Raw genomic sequence first — 12822 nt, forward strand, 5'->3', positions numbered from 1 at the left:
ATTATTGCCTCTTGTTCTCTGACCTTTGACATGAATAGCAAACACAATTTCTGTTTAAATCATGAATGATCAATCATGTGGTTATGGAGATGTACCTTCCAATGTGCAGAGAAAGATCATTCAATTCTGAGTGTTTCTAATTTGATTTTCATGACATCTAATCATCTCAAAAACAAATATCTGTGCATCCGTCAGTTCTTATTTAACGCTGAACTTGATAAGGCGATCTACTAAAACAGAAGAGAATTAAAAGATACTACAGAGGGAAAGGCTTTTCTTAATTCATTAATTACTACATATTCTTCATTCATTTACTATTCACATACTAATATATGAGTATTTATTGTGTACTAAGCACTAGCAAAATAATTTTGTTTATATTAAAGCCTCCACTTCTTTTTTTTTTTCCCCCAGAGTTCTAGGACTTTTAATCTGTCCCAAAATTGCTGAAGCAAAAATCATGATAAAACATTCTTTCCTTTATACCCCCTAACGCAAAAAAAAAAAAAAGAAAAAAACTCCATATGAGAAAAATGGTTTTGTACATGGGAAGAAACAATATAAATTCAAAACTTACAGATAAGGGTTAGCTCTATCACTCATCTCTTTAAAAAGTTTACACGAATATCCAGTCAACACCAACAGTGTTATCTCCCTTGAAATGTTATCTATACGGATTTCCAAGTAGACCACAGGGCTGTATACTGTCTTGGAATTTCCTCAGAAGGCTCTGCCATTGATCAGGTAACAGTAAAAACCTCAGAGTCCTTTCTTTTAAATGGAAGAGGGAAAGACAGGGATAGAAGAAACTATTCAAACTTCGTCTTCTTTCTTTGTGGCTTGTAGTCTCCTTCTCCTCCTCTGCTTCCTCGGAAGCCTCCTTGCCCTCCAAAGCCTCCCTGGCCTCTGCCACCAAAGCCACCTTGGCCACCTCTGCCACCACCTCAGCCTCCAAAGCCACCTTCACCCTTAGGTTTGGCCCAGTCCAAAGTGACTTTGTTTCCATCAATTTCACCATCTTCCATGGCCTCCTTGGCAGCTTTGGCATCTTCCTCGCTGTTGAAGTCTACAAAACCAAACCCTTTGGAGGATCCAGTCTCCCGGTCAGTGACTATCCTTGCTCAAATAGAGCCATCAAACAACTCCTTTAATGTCTCTTCTGTGGTATCCTCAGAGAGACGTTTGACAAAGACAGTTTTGGGTGGCTGGCTTCTTGCATTAGGTGATCCCCTGGGTCCTTGCAATTCCAGTCTGATGACTCTGCTGTCAATTTCTCTTTTATTACATGAATTTAAATCTTCTTTGGCATTTTCAAATGAAGCAAATTCTATAAATGCATACCCTTTAGATTTGCCATTTTGGTTCTGGGGCACCTTCATATGAGTTGCCTTCTCAAATACTTCCTGAAGAATATGTTCCGTTGCACTATAGGAGAGGTTGCTTAAAACCAGGGTTTTTGATTCACCACTCCAAGTGCTATTCTTTCCACCTCTATGGTCTTGACTTTGACCTTTCTCTCCAGTGTAGTACAGAGAAATGGATCGCCCATCTATCTCTGTTCCCTGCTTTTCTTTTTCAAGGTTTTTTCTGCCCCAGCTTCTGTCTTAAATTCAATATAAGCAATCCCTTTAACTCTTTCCATCCTTGCTGACTAATCTGATCTCCACAGCATCTTCAAACACTTCTTAATTCATCCTGAGTAACTTTGTAAGGCAGATTTTTAGCCAAAAGTGTTCTTGCATCTTGATCTTTCTTACTGTCTTTTCCCTTTGGTTTTTCCAGTTTAATTTCAGTGCCAAAGACTTTTAAACCAGTGAGTTCCAAGGCTTTTTCCAGGTCTTCAGCAGATTCAAAATCCACATAGCCAAACTTCCTAGACACACCAGTTCTGACATTGACAACAGCAAGATCATTTTTAGCAAAAAGATCACTGATACCCGTTTTCAATTCAGGAGAAGATTTATTGAAGTTCAGGTTTCCAACAAAGAGATTGAAAGATGTAGCTGGTTCTGTGCCTTCCACTTTTTGTTTCTTGGCTTCAGGAACTGCTTTTCGTTTAGCCATTTCCTTCTTTCGTTTTCCAGGTGCTTCTTTGATGGCTCTTCTTCCTCTTCCTCCTCTTCTTCTTCCTCCTCCTCCTCTTCTTCCTCATCATCCTCCTCCTCTTCATCATTGTCATCCTCTTCCTCCTCATCACTGTCATCCTCTTCCTCTTCATCTTCATCATCATCATCACCCTCTTCATCTTCAGCAGTGCTTTTAGCCTTCACAGGAACAGCTTTTACTGGAGCTTTATTTCCTTTGGCTGGTACAATCTCCATAGGTTCTTCTTCAGAGTCATCTTTGTCCTCCTCCTCCTCATCATCATCATTGTCATCCTCCTCATCCTCATCATCTGTGTCAGGAGCAGCACCAAAAGCAGCAGCTGCCTTCCTCACTGCTGGCTCATCCTTCTCTTCATCATCATTGTCTTCCTCTTCACTGTCATCTTCATCTTCTTCATCACTGTATTCCTTCTTGGCATTCTTGCTGTTCTTTGCTTCCTTGTCTGGGGTGGCTGCTCCCTTCTTACCAGAGGTTGCTACCAATGCTTTGCCTGGGATGCCTCCCTTTTTGCCAGGTGTTACCACTGCTTTGGCAGGTGTAACTGTCCTCTTGGCTGGCATAGCTGCTGCCTTTTTGCCAGGGGTGAAAACTGCTTTCTTTGCCCGTGTGGCAACTGCAACCTTTTTTGTTGGGGAAACCATCATCTTCTTTGCTGGAGTTGCAGCATCCTTCTTGCCTTTTTTCTGAGGAATAACAACCTCTTCTCCACTGCTCTCATCGTCTTCATCTTCTGACATTTCCTCATCTTCACTATCTTCTTCTACCTCCTTTGGGGGAGGAGCCATTTTCTTGGAGTCACCTTGATTTTTACCGGCCTTTGCGAGCTTTACCATGATGGCGGCTTATGACGGCGGAGTGTGTGGCAAGTGGCACAGATGAGCCCAGAGGGGCCTAAGCACCGTCGATGGTGGCCGCTAATCCCTGAGCGCGTATGCTTGGCTGCCAGCTAGCGCTCGAGACTGAGGCGAAAGCAAGCCTCCATTTCTTAAAGCAACCTTATTAGTAGGTCATACTAGCTTCATTTTGCCAAGAGAACACAAAGAAAAATCTAACATTGTTGAGTGCTACATTTATGCCAGACAATGTTAAAATTGCTTATACATGTTACTCTGCACAACAATGATATAGGTAGGAATTAATGCTTTTTCAACTTTCTATAAGAAGTCATATTGCAAAGATACATTAAGAAACTTGTTCAAGGTCACTCAATTTAGAGACTCAAGATTAAATCCTATGCAGTTTGGCTTCAACATTTATTCTCTTGAACATAATGTTAGAGCTGTTTCTGTGTAAGAGATCCAGGACTCAGTCTCAGAAATCTTAGCTGCCAAGGCCCATTCTTTAAATGTTACATTATACTACCAACAATCTGTTTCCTGTAATGGCAGATTAGGTTGTTTTTGACTAGCACTTACATTAGAAAATCTGGACAAGCTATTTTTTAAAATGTATTCAAATGTTTGGGGAACCTTCCAGAGCAGTGAGGAATTATTATAGGTTTGAAAAAGCAGAGAATAAAAACCAAAAGAGCCAAGATTTGGGGCCCTTTAATTATTAAGTTATGTGCAGATTCAAAAATATGGTGGCAAAGAGAGAGTGCATGGAATTGTTTGTATACACATAGGATGAAGGGAGAAATTGCAGGCCAATACTTTCAGTTGGGACACAATTAGGAACCTTAAAAATAAACCTTAGGAGAAAGGGATAACCATAGATTGACCTGCTTTTAATTACCTCAACACCTTATTAGATTCATCTTTGTTCTAGCTGCTTAACAAAACCAAAACCAAAACCTTTCTTAAAGTAAGATAAGCATAAGATAACATATGTGTGTGTGTGTTTGTGTGTGTACTCAGTCATGCCCAGCTCTTTCTGATCACGTGGACTGTAGCCCGCCAGGCTCCTCTGTCCATGGGATTTCCCAGGCAAGAAAACTGGAGTGCGTTGCCATTTCCTACCACAGGGGATCTTCCTAATGCAAGGATGGAACTTGCATCTCTTGTGTTCTCTGTATTGGCAGGGGAATTCTTTACCACTGTGCCACCTGGGATGTGGTTAAAGGTCTAATATAGGTATAATTCAAATCCCATATAAAGGAAAGGGATAGTACAAGAAATAATTAAGATGTTAATGACTGAATATTATCTAAAATATTCAACTTAATGATTGAAGAAGACCTGAGAATCCCACCCAGGATAAATGCAGCAAAAATTATATTTAGGCTTATCATATAAAAGCTGGTAACATAAAAAATGTAAATCTCTTTAAACTTTGTTTAGTTGATTAACAGTATTGAGATAGTTTCAGGGGTGCAGCAAAGTAACTCAGTTATGCATATACATATCTACATTTTTCAAATTATTTTCCCATTTAGGTTGTTACATAATATTGAGTAGAGTTCTCTGTGCTACAAAGTAGGTTTCTGTTAGTTATCCAAGAAAAAATGTAAGTCTTAAATACATTGGATGTGCATCCTAAGTCACTTAGTCATATCCGAGTATAGCCCGTGAGGCTTCTCTGTCCATGGGGATTCAAGAATTCTGGAGTAAGTTGCCATGCCCTCTTCCTAAGTAAGCTGGAGGTGATGTTAACAATAATGATATCTCTTCAAAGAAACCAAAATAGCACTAATAGTTAACTTTTTAACAGAAACAATGGAAGCCAGAGGACAGTATCTATAAAATACAAAAAACTAATAACTGCCAACCTAGAAGTCTATACTCAGGTAAAACATACTCTGTACTCAGTTAAAATATACTTTAAGCCTACTTAAAAGTCACTTTTAGACAAAAACTTAAATAATTTGTTACAAGCCAACCTATATTCTTGTCTGGAGAATCCCATGGACAGAGGGGCCTGGCAGGCTTCAGTCCATAGGATCACAAGAGTCAGACATGACTTAGTGACTAAAACGCCAACCTATATAAAAGTAAATATTAAAGTATCTTCAGGAAAAAAGGAGCAGACTTCTCTGCAAATGTTCCTGATTTGAAAAGTGTAGGACCTTAAAATGGGGATTGGGAACATCTCAGTGGATACTTTAGGAAATCTTGTACTTATTTCCAAAGAACACAGACTTTGTAGACTGAATACAAGCTAAAGATTGACTATATCTATCCGTCAGCCCCACTCAAGTGTGGCCCTAAAAGACAAAACAGAAGTGGGAGAGGAACAGCTTCCAGGGGACAGTTATAACTTAGGGACACTTTCAAACACACAAAAAAGTGGCTAATACAGAGTGGGGGAAGAGAGGGGGAAGGCAATGGTTTGATCAGGTGGTTGTGAGCAAAACAATTGGAAGATTGGAATATTCATCTGCAGTGAGGCATGATGCTGAGACTTTAGAAGTATGCATAAATGTGAACATCTTTGCCCATATTAACACCCAACAGACACATTCACCATCAACAACCAAGTGGATTGAAAGACAATCAGTTGATGTCAGCAAACCTCTAGTCATAGTGGGCACAATGAATACATGAGCCCATCATTCAAATCCTGCACTGTAGCTTGAGGAAATAAACTAGTAGCAAGTTGATCAACAGACAGATGATTTGTCTTGATGAGTTTTCAAGTTGCCTTTTCTTCAGAGCCTCACAAAGCAATGCTAAGTGAGGTTATAGGATGTTCGATTCACCCAGACAGGATACTTGTTTTAGAATAAAGGACCTACTTTTCAGCAAAGACGATGTAGTGGGCACACGGTGATGAGATTTGGTGTCATGCAACAGTAATCAGAAAACACCAACATGATAGTGGCAGAACCAGATATGAGTGCCAGCTCAGAGAGAATAGCCTGCAGGACCTCCTGGGTCATTGTGCCATCGTAACTTCAGGGTTCACAAAGACCATTATAATAGATGTCACATGGTACTTTGTCACAATAGACAAAGTATGGGTCCAGAAGTCAATATAGAGGAATGTTCCTATTTGCCTTTATTCCCAGGGATTCACTTTGGAAATTCGGGCTTTATTCCCTACAAATTCTGTGCATATAGAGATTCTGATTTCCATAAAGGTGTTACCTCTACTGGGGGAGAGAGCAAGGGACCAGTAAGCAAGGAAAGGAATAATATTCCAGTATGGAGAAGGTAGGGTAGCTGTTACACCACTAGAGCAGAGAAGAACATTTTGGCACCAGGTGACACACTGCAGAGATTCTTGATACCCCCTTGCTCCATTTTAACTCAATTGCCCAAGTACAGTGGCATCAGCTTGAGAAATTCCTGATGACTAGAGACTCATATCCTTCAGATCATCCCACCAGGTGAGCCTCTGTTAGAGGTGATACCTGAGGATGATTGAATCTGTCTAGAATGGGTATTAGAAAAAGGAAATAAGTTTGAGTTGCTATTCTAAGGCCAGCTGCTGTGATAACAGCTTTAGAAAATCTTGCAAACATTTCTTGTATGGGTTTCCTTAGGAAAAGAGAGCAAACAAACCTGAAGGAACTATTCCTAGGTGAATACATTAATGCTATGGAGTAGGAAATGGCAACCCACTGTGGTATTTTTTGCCTGGAAAATTCCATGGACAGAGGAGCCTGGCAGGCTACAGACCATGGGGTCCCAAAGAGTTGAACATGACTGAGCCATCCACACAATACTTTAATACAAAGTAAATAGACCTTCCTGGGTAAGGGGGTGGATGTTGCAATCTGTTGCCCAGGCCCACCCCATTCATTTAAGACCGAGGCACTTATTCTTCAGACGCCAGGGACTTTGGCTATTGATGGCTTAATGTTGAGTCTCCATGAGGATTTCCTTCAGTCAAAGGGAGTTATCTCACAGAGCTATCTCATTATATGTTTGCCTTAGTTGATACAGGAGGGGGGATGAAGGGCCTGTCTCAATTCAGACATTTCTTAAATACTTTCACAGGTGCTTTGAAACTTACTTGTAGTTGAGATTTTCTGATTCTCCCAATTGTGTTTCTCTTGCACCCTCACATACCAAGAGCTCTCCCAAATATATCTCCTGTTTGTAAATATCAGTTTCAGAACCTGTGTCCCAGGGAGCCTGACCTGTGGTGTGAATGATATAGCTACATAGCTTAATCCATAGTGTAAGGTGGGAGTTAAGGAAATAATTAGTATCAAGTAAACAAATGATAGGTAATATGGAAAAATACAATTAAGTTTGAGGCAGAATAAATCCACAGAGTAGAAACATCAGCTCCTCTGATTTTCAGGTGCTTGGGAATCAGTTTATACACAGAGAGAACTCAGAAGAGAGCAGAGTTTGAAGAGATAATCAAGGATTCACTTTGGGATATAATTTTAGTTGCTTTGTTATCTCTCAGAAGACCGGTGGTATGTAGACAAGGTTGAAAGCATGAAATGAGAAGCAATTATTTCAGAGGACTGTTATTCTAAAAAGGGGCTCCAGTTTCATCCACCTCATTGGAACTGATTCAAATGTATTCTTTTTAATGGCTGAGTAATACTCCATTGTGTATATGTACCACAGAGGGATGGTATGGGGAGGGAGGAAGGAGGAGGGTTCAGGATGGGGAATACGTGTATACCTGTGGTGGATTCATGTTGATATATGGCAAAACCAATACAATATTGTAAAGTTAAAAAATAAAATAAAATAATTAAAAAAAAATAAAAAGGGGCTTCTTCCCGTGATTCTATGTTAAAGAACCTGCCTGCCAATGCAGGAGACATAAGAGATATGGGTTGGATCCCTGGGTTGGAAAGATCCCCTAGAGGAGGGTGTGGCAAACCACTCCAGTATGCGTGTCTGGAGAATTCCATGGACAGAGGAGCCTGGCAAGCTACAGTCCACGGGGTCACACAGAGTTGGGCACAACTGAAGCATCTTAGCATGCACGCATGTATTCTAAAAAGAGAAGGGAGTATGTCCAGACCAGAGGAATACAGACCTTTAGAAATGACCAAAGGAATGAGGGTCTGCTAAGGAGACAGACTAAAAATAATCAGTGGGAAAAATCAGTTTCTAGGGAGATGAGGTTATGCATAAAGATGGATATAGCTTTTAAGGATGAAGATATTTTCAGGATAATACTAGGAGGTAACATAAGATACAAATTGAGGACATTTTTCAGAGTTTAGTATCACATTTTTTTATAGAAGTCTTAGTAACTTTTCAAATAAGTATTGTTTTTTTTTTTTAATTTTGATATAGAAATAGAACTGGGAGAAGAGATTGAATGGAAAGATGCTGATAATCTTTGGTAAAAACTTTAAAGAATTTTAAAACATGTTTTAGCACTGATGGAGGAAAATAAAGTAGAGAGAGAAATTTGGGAGACTTGGAAAGAAGGGATTATCCACAGTGTTGTCTCAGAGGGGCAGGAAAAAGTGAATTTCAGAGCACATGATTAGCCTTAAAAATAAAGAGACATTTTTCCTAAACATAACAGTAGTGAAAAGGAAACTGTGTGGATTAATGTGTAGATATTATAGTTTTATTAAATAATATTTCATTGTATGTCTGAATTTACAGTTAAAAATAATTTAAGATGTGAACATTATAAAAAATCCATTAATACTCTCTAGTTTCCACTATGTAAATAAATTTGAGACCCCCAAAAAAACTTTGAAGAGATTATTAAGTTAGCATTGATTTCAATTCTAAATTTAGAATACATTTTGAGAATGTATTGCTTTTAATTTCAGAATCACTTTCAGTTTATTATCACACACACACACACAAAAAAAAAAAACAAGAAAAATTTATTCTCTGAGAGGGAAAAATCAACACTATAAGAAATTTATACTATGTCTCACAGGTCTAGTAAAATACTAGAAGTACAAAAGAGGAGTAATACACAGAACCAATGATGAAAACTAATCAAGAGGTTCATGAAAAATGTAAACATGAGATACAAACTCCAAGAGGTTATGAGATTGTTACAATGATGTATAAAGAAATTCAAAATGTCTTTCCAAATGACTTCTATCAATGAATATGAATGAATGTTAAGAAGTGTTAGCGTCTTGCTGTATATATTGTGCAATGGGATAAGAGATATTAATATTTAGTGTCTAAGTAGTTTCCTTTCAACATGACTTCATTAAAAATATTTTAAGAATGGTTTTGCTTTACTTTATCACTTGTAAATTAGTTTGTTAAAAGTAAATTCAGGGTGATAAAAGCATGTTTTTTTTCAATCTTAGTCCTCAAAAGCCATACTAAAATATGGAGTTAATTTTTTTTAATTTACTTAATTTGCTTATAAGAGATTTTCTGTTCTATAACATTGAAAGCTTCATTAACAATTGATCAAAATTTGCTTATTTTTCAAAACAAATGGTAATGATTTTTAAAGGATTCTTCCATTAATTTGTTCTCTAATTTTTTCATCTGTATATATTAAGGAAAAATTCCCTACCCTGATGCTGGAAAGAGATGTAGACCAAGCAGATACATAGTTTCTAATATGTAACAATACAAACAAATAAATACAACAGTGTAAACTCAGGTAAATAAGAGGAGAGAGAGGGTGATAGACATAGAGGATGGTGTAGAAAGGTCCTCTTGAGGCAGTGACATAGGAGCAGAGGCCTGAGTGGTCAGTGGAGGTGTGTCCTGTGATCTCACATCGTGCTCAATCATGTCAGACTCTGCAACCTCATGGAATGTAGCCTGCCAGGCTCCTCTGTCCATGGGATTTTCTCGGCAAGAATACTGGAGTAGGATGCCATTTCCTTCTCCAGAGGATCTTCCTGACCCAGGGATCAAATCTGTGTCTCCTGTATTTCCTGCATTGTAGGCAAATTCTTTACCCACTGAGCCATTCAGGAAGCCCCGGCTTTCAGAAAAGTAACAATGAATAGAGATGAGTTTGGTAAATTCTAGAACCAGCAAGAAGATCAAGGGAGCAAAGGAGAGAGGGAACATATGAGGTCAGAGAAATAAGCAAAAATCAGAAAAAGGTACAGCGTGCTGAGAAAGAGAAGAGAAAACTACTCCTTTCCTGTTTGATAAAATGTCATCATTCTCTTTGTAGTTTTTATCACTTAAAAACAAAGATATTTTCATTAAGTATTTTGTTTTGCCTACTAGCTGTACTAGATGAAAATGATTTATCAAAATAACTTCACAGTGAATATTTATCCAATATTTTAATCTCATACATTCTAAAACTGTTTTTATGAACTCAATATATCCTAATATAAAGTTAACGAGATAATATTAAAAACAATTAAAATAAAAGGAAAAATCACTGGAGCAAAAATTGTTTCTAAACATTCCTGTATCTTTTTTTCTGTTAACCAAGGTTTCAGCTATTTTGTTTTTTTAAGAATATTAAGGATATTTGGGTAATCTTAGATTTGCATTGTAATTCTTGATTGCTTGCAAGTTTTACATATGTCATTTAACTTGGTTGAATAATGCTCCTCCGCACCTCAAAATCCATATCCATGAATGTGACGTTATTGGAAAACAGAGTCATTACAGATATCATCAAGTTATGATAAGGTCATACTAGATTAGAGTGAGCCCTAAATCCAATGTGACTGGTGCCCTTTAAAAGTAGAGGGAAATATAGGGGACTTCCCTGGTGGTCCAGTGGTTGAGAATCCACCTTCCAATGCAGGGGATGTGGTTCAGTCCCTGGTGAGAGAACTAAGATCCCGCATGCCATAAGGCATCTAAGACTACTCTGCAACTAGAGAAGCTCGCACCGCAGTGAAGATCCAGCACAGCCAAAATAAAAAAGAGAGTAATTTAGATCCAGAGATACATACACAGAGAAGGTGGCCATATGAACACAGAGGAAGAAATTGAAATGATGCAGCTACAAACAAAGGAAATTAAGGATTACTAGCATCAATCAGAAGCTGGGAAGAAGCAACGAAAGATTCTTTCCTAAAGTCTTTCCAGTAGTCATGTAAAGATGTGAGAGCTGGACCATAGGAAATGGTGAGCACCAAAGAATTGATGCTTTTGAACTGTGGTGCTAGACAAGACTCTTGAGAATCACTTGGACTGCAAGGGGATCAAACTAGTCAATCCTAAAGGAAATCAATTCTGAATATTCATTAGAAGACTGTTACTGAAGCTGAAGCTCCAGTACTTTGGCCACCTGATGGGAAAAGACAACTCATTGGAAAGATTCTGATGTTGGGAAATATTGAGGGCAGGAGGAGAAGGGGGCAACAGAGGATAAGATGGTTGGGTGGCATCACGGACACAACAGACGTGGGTTTGAGCAAGCAGTGGGAGATAGAGTAGGACAGGGAAGCCTGGCGCACAGCAGTCCATGGGGTCACAAAGAGTGGCACATAGCTGAGCAACTGAACAACAGCAAAGTCTTCCAGGAGGCATTGCCTTGACAATACTTGGATTTCAGACTTCCAATCTCTTGTACAGTGAGGAATAAATTTTCTCTTGCTTTCAATCACCTAGTTTGTGACTTTGTTATCACAGACCTAGGATGCAAATACAGTCTTTATACAAAGAAGAGTTTGAAAATATCCATAGTTTTGTCCTTCCTGATACAATGTTGCATTTTCCATCCTTCAATAGCTTCTGGATATGAGGAATAGAATTATTTGAAAATTTTTTAACATAGCCTATAAATTAGATACTATCGTCCTTCAAAGGTGCTAAAACCATTATCTGTACAATTGACCTGATACCCATAGTCTTTAATATCTCAAATACTATCACCCACTTTCCCTTGCCTCTCAATTACTCCTTGTCACATCCCTCTAATTTCATTATGCAAGTATGATAGAATAATTATATACATATGTGTCCTACCTTGGGAAGCATAGAAGCTCTTAGAATCATTTACATAATAGAACAACTTAAAATATTTCAAGTATCTATTCTCTGTTTCTCTCTCTCTCTCTCTCTCTCTCTCTCTGAAGGAAACAGGTGGAGCATGCCATGTTCATTTACATCTTCATACTAATTCATACACATATAAAAGGACATCAAGTGGTCAAAGCCAAAGTGTAATGCATATAATTCTTTTGAAAACCGGTTTTCAAAAATGGCTAATTTTCCCAAGGTTATAAACAGCTTGATTTGCCAAGTAAAGTTTTTATTTTTAATAGTTTATGGTTAAAAAAAAATGTGTTATCACCAGTCTTCCAGAGTAATTTCCCCCTTTCTGATTGTCCTGGCTTTACGTTTTTTTCTTCCCAAGATGCTGTGGTTGCAGAGCAAACTCATGTCAGTTGAGGTCCTTGGAGCCCAAAGAGGCTGCTGTTTAAGCCCAGCAGAGAACAGAGCTAGTGCTGATACCTGCAGGTCACCCAGCCTTCAAAAGTCCTACCCTTAGCCACTTTCTTTAAGCAAAACAAAACAAAACAAAACAAAACCAGGATGTTTAGGATCCAACTGGTTACCTACTTAGCTTTTCTTGTTTTATTGCCAGTATTATTTGCAGGGTAGAAGGTCACTCTAAGGTTGAGGTTTCTCTGAGAAGCTTGCGACTACCAGTCCATCACTCTAGTAAGATACAACATAGTTTTGTTTCCTATAGATTCTTCAAACCTAGCTCAGTATTTCTACCCTTTCCTTCCCTTGATTTTAATCTATAAGCAGGGATCCAGGATATGCGCATGAACTCCTGTCTTATCCTCCCCTCTCCTCTCTCATCATTTCTGCTTCCCTCTGGAAAGAACCACCCTAAATCCAAAGACCTCTCCTTTACTCAGCATGATTCAGGTGCTTCTGCCACCAGCACCCTTTGGACACTTGGATCTGGCAGTCAGCAGGCAACAAAAGG

The 12822-nt window shown here is 38.6% G+C and overlaps 1 pseudogene; it reads right to left on the bottom strand.

Moving 5' to 3' along the window:
• Positions 1-780: 780 nt before the first annotated feature.
• On the bottom strand, positions 781-3008 carry LOC133258520 (nucleolin-like; annotated as a pseudogene).
• Positions 3009-12822: the final 9814 nt, after the last annotated feature.

Source organism: Bos javanicus, chromosome 12, assembly GCF_032452875.1.
Source record: "Bos javanicus breed banteng chromosome 12, ARS-OSU_banteng_1.0, whole genome shotgun sequence".
Classification (NCBI taxonomy): domain Eukaryota; kingdom Metazoa; phylum Chordata; class Mammalia; order Artiodactyla; family Bovidae; genus Bos; species Bos javanicus.